General features: G+C 37.8%; 2 pseudogenes across 2 annotated transcripts; one reads left to right on the forward strand and one right to left on the reverse strand.

The window, feature by feature from the left end:
• Positions 1–220: 220 nt before the first annotated feature.
• On the forward strand, positions 221–1,264 carry LOC308649324 (olfactory receptor 11A1-like; annotated as a pseudogene). The gene has a single exon. The product of its transcript is annotated as an olfactory receptor 11A1-like (transcript).
• Positions 1,265–3,354: 2,090 nt separating this feature from the next.
• LOC308649326 (olfactory receptor 1G1-like) lies at positions 3,355–4,327 on the reverse strand (annotated as a pseudogene). The gene has a single exon. The product of its transcript is annotated as an olfactory receptor 1G1-like (transcript).
• Positions 4,328–4,667: the final 340 nt, after the last annotated feature.

Below are 4,667 nucleotides of genomic sequence, written 5' to 3' on the forward strand. Positions count from 1 at the left end.
AAGGAAGGCAGAGAAGAAAGAGAGCTGGAGAATGAGTAACAAATGAAGAGGAGATAGACAAAGACTTTTTAAAAGTAATTCTCACTTGAAGACTCATTTTCATCCTTTTTTGTTTAAGTCCTATGAATCTTATGTTTGCTATAGAAGAAATATAAATGCACAACAATTTCTCCTAGAGATGCACTAAAATTTCTCCAATTACTGCCAAATAGAAACCTGGATGATCCACATGGAAATTGCCTCCTTAGAAAACCAAACTATTGCTTAATTTGTCCTCCTTGGCTTCTATGACATCCCTGAGCTGCATTTTCTTTTCTTTATTGTGTTCACTGTTGTCTACGCCTTCATTGTCATAGGGTATATTCTGATCATTGTGGTAGTGATTAGCTCCCAGAGGCTGCACACGCCCATGTACTTCTTTCTGGCTACTCTGTCCTTCCTGGAGATCCTCTATAGATCCACAGTGGTGCCAAAAATGCTGGAGGGCTTCCTGCAGGAGGCAGCCATCTCTGTGACTGGTTGCTTAACCCAGTTCTTCATCTTTGGTTCTCTAGCCACAGCAGAATGCTTCCTACTGGCTGTTATGGCGTATGATTGCTTCTTGGCAATCTGCTACCCACTCCGCTATCAACTCCTGATGGGGCCTAGATGGTGCATGGGGCTGGTGGTCAAAGCCTGGCTGTCTGGCTTCATGGTAGATGGATTGGTTGTGGTCCTGATGGCCCAGCTGAGGTTCTGTGGCTCCAACCGCATCGATCACTTTTATTGTGACTTCATGCCTTTGGTGGTCCTGGCTTGCTCAGATCCCAGAGTAGCCCAGGTGACAACCTTTGTTCTCTCTGTAGTCTTCCTCACTGTTCCATTTGGACTGATTCTGACATCCTATGCTCGCATCATGGTGACTGTGCTGAGAGTTCCTGCTGGGGCCAGCAGGAGAAAGGCTTTTTCCACATTCTCCTCCCACCTTGCTTTAGTGTCCACCTTCTATGGAACTCTCGTGGTCTTGTACATTGCGCCCTCACCTGTCCACTCCCAGCTTCTCTCCAAGGTCGTTGCCTTGCTCTATACTGTGGTCACTCCCATCTTCAATCCTGTCATCTACACCCTCAGGAACAAGGAGGTTCATCAGGCACTACAAAGGCTTCTTCAAATTAAAAAAAAAAAAAATGGAAACATTTCATTGAAGAAAGAGGGTAGTGAAGATTTTGGTTTGGACTTTGAAGTCTCCACTGAGAAGTCTCTAGAAGTGGCTGGAAAGGAATAACTGTTCTATTCCAACCTTCCCCTTTGGCTCTCCTGTAGTTAAACCAAAATACAACAAAAAAGAAGATCCAGAGCAGTACTTTTCAAATGTTAGTTTAAAAACTTATTTAAACTTTTTTTAGTTCTTTATTAAATATGCCATAAATATTACCCTGATTTTATCATTACCCATAGTACATGCTATATATGTATTGAATATGAATATATGAAATGAATTATCACATTGTACCCCATAAATATGTATAAGTAAAGTAATAATAAGAAAAATGAAAATAGAGAAGCAAAACAGTAATATCAAAACAAATTTAGAAATATTAACTATATTATTGCTAGATGATATTTAACAATTTCTTTCTACTTATTTATGTATCATAGAGCTTGAAATCTGGTTTTTATTGAGCACTCTGTCATGAAAAACTTCCTATATTAAAAATATCTACTTCTTTATTCTTTTGGGCTTTAGTATTGCTAACCATGATTTGCTTAAATAATCTTCTATTGGTAGGAATGTTTTAGTTGTAATTCGTTCTTTTATTATGTGTACATTGTGAACATTCAGGTTTTTCTATAATACATTTTTTGGACATAAATTGCTAGGTCTAAGGGTATGTATATTTAAAAATAAAGATGAATTCATTTTACTTATTTGTTTTTAATTTTTTATTGTAGAAGATTTAAAATGTATACAAAAATAGAGAGTGGCACAGTGAGTCCCAATTTGCCATCTGGCTTCAACATAAACATTTGGCTAACTTTGTTTGAAATCCCTACAGCTCCTTTTTGCTTGTTTGTTTTGTTAGAAAATAGCACCACACAAATAAAAGTAGATGTAAAGTAATGCATTCTGTCTTATCAATGGGAAGGAAAGAAACAAATTCCAGATGCTGGGTAAATATGTTGTGCACATATATATTCCACATGTATTTAGTATATTCCTTTCCTGATACAGACATTAAAAAACCATGCCCATCAGGCCATTAGAGTACTTAACAAAATTATCAACATTTCCTTAATATCATCTAATACACAAGACATGTTCAAATTTCTCCAATGATCTTTAAATAATTTCTTAAAATCAGCCAGAGGATATATCAGCTTGAATTACCCATTCAATCATTATTTGCTTGAAAATAATTTCTGAACACCTGCTCTGGCAAGTCATTTGATTAGAATTGAAAAGAAGGTATTAACTTCTAGATGAGCCAGGAAGAAATTATAGACTCAGATGTGAACATGGAAAAGAGAATGCAGTCTGAGAACTTCAGAAATATTCTTCTTAAGGCAAAGTTATATTTACCCATGTATCAAGTTATTCACCCAAATAGAATTAATCATTAAGTGTTTCAACTGATCATATAATTCATAATGTACAATAACATGAAATACAGTGGATGATACCAATTATCAGAACACATAGTCTTCTTTTGATATAATGTATATGGTGTATAAAGGAACACAGGCCAAAAACATCATAATGACTAAAAAAAATAGTGTGTACTGTTTTTATAATGCAAAGATATCACCCACATCACCCATTGTCAGTCTGTATTTGAAGGATCAGTTCATTCATAGAGCAATAAACTATTTTATTTTTTTCACTTAAAACTTAATAAACACATAAACATATGTAAGAAATATTCATTTGTACTATTTTCAAAAAAAGAAGTGTTTTCAAAAAAGCCCTCTTGGTTTTAGGTGTCTTCCAATTCTCAGCCATAGTATCAGAAACTAATCAGAAAGTCTCAAACATCACACAAACACATGGATATATAAAACGTTCTGAAAAGAGAGAAACTAAAGGGGGAATAAGTTTGGCATTGGCCCAGTTTCCTTTCTCTTATTATTGATGATGGTACTGATGACATCAATTATCTTTGTTGATGACAGCAAAGATGACTTTGACTATAGCAAAGTGATGGGGAGGAACTTCAGTATTAAACCCCAGAGAAAAATGCTCATGGTTATCAAATGTTGTAGTGAAGTGAATGCATAATCAAAAGCTATTTAAAGAACAGCCAATTCAATCCAGTGTTCTTTTCAGTGGATCATATCATGCTCTAGCACAGCCATGATTTTGACCAACTCTCTTTGTTACTGTAGTAGTGAAATAGGGAGTAATTTTTCTAAAAGTACATGGTCATCCTGATAATTCTCCATGCCCAGGATCCTTTTCAATGAATTCTTTACATCCTTATTTCTCAGACTATAAATGAAAGGGTTTAGAGTGGGAGTTACCAGTGTATACATGACAACAGCAACCAGCTCCCCAGAGGAGTGAGAAGTTGATGGGGGCTTCAGGTAGGTGGCAAATACTGTGCTGTAGAAGAGGATGACCATGGAGAGGTGGGAGCTCCATGTGTCTATAGCTTTTATTTTGCCCTGTGCTGATGGAATTCTGGCCACAGCATGGAAAATACTGGTATAGGAACTTATAACACAGAAGAGAGCACTGATTCCCAAAACCCCAGCCAGAGCCATTGTCAGGTCCTCATTGAGTTGGGCATCAGAGCAAGAAAGCCATAAGAGAGGGCCAAAATCACAAAAAAGTGAGGAATCCCTTGATTAACATGGAAAGATAGCTGGGATAGCAACAAGATATGGACTAAAGAGACCAAGTGGGCTACTCCCCATGATATACCTACAAGCACCCCACATCTGCAAGGTCTCATTACAAGTGGGTAATGCAGTGGATAGCAAATAGCAGCATAGTGGGCAATGGCCATGATGGCTAAGGGTAGGTTGTCCATGTCAGCAAAAACAGCAAAGAAGTATAATTGGGTCAGACACCCAGAGAATGAGATGGATCCATTGTGGGTCCACAAATCCTCTCTCATTTTAGGGGCTGTGGTAGTAGTGAAGCATAGATTCACCAGGGAGATCTGGCTGAGGAAGAAGTACATGGGAGTGTGGAGATGAATGTCAGTGCCAATGGCCAACAGAAGGAGTGAGTTCCCAAGGAGGTCCAACAAATAGAGAGCCATAAAGAGCCAAAGAGGAACTGCTGGTTTTCTGGATCACTGGACATCCCTGAGAGGACAAAGTCAGGAGTCTTGTTGCAGTTCATTATGGTCCTTATTCTGTTTCAAGAAGGATTTGGTGTGAAGAGAATGTCTATACTCCCTGAAGACACAGGTGTGCAGTAACCTGGATTCTGTCTTCTGTCAATGTGTCTCTCTTATACCAGCTGAGGCTTGTAAACTAAGATATCAATGGGAGGGACAAGAGTTGGAATTTAGAAAGGACAGTCAACTGAGGAGGCACAAAGACAATGGAGTGAGGGGAACAGAGTTTCCCTAGCATTCTATAAGTGTGCAAGTTCTGTGTAGATTAAACTTTGTATTTTGTGATATTATAACCACTTGTTTGTGATTCTGTTTTTCAAGATGATTTATTTGAAGGCAAAA

Source organism: Spermophilus citellus (genome assembly GCF_964194105.1).
Source record: "Spermophilus citellus genome assembly, chromosome: 5".
In the NCBI taxonomy this organism is placed as follows: domain Eukaryota; kingdom Metazoa; phylum Chordata; class Mammalia; order Rodentia; family Sciuridae; genus Spermophilus; species Spermophilus citellus.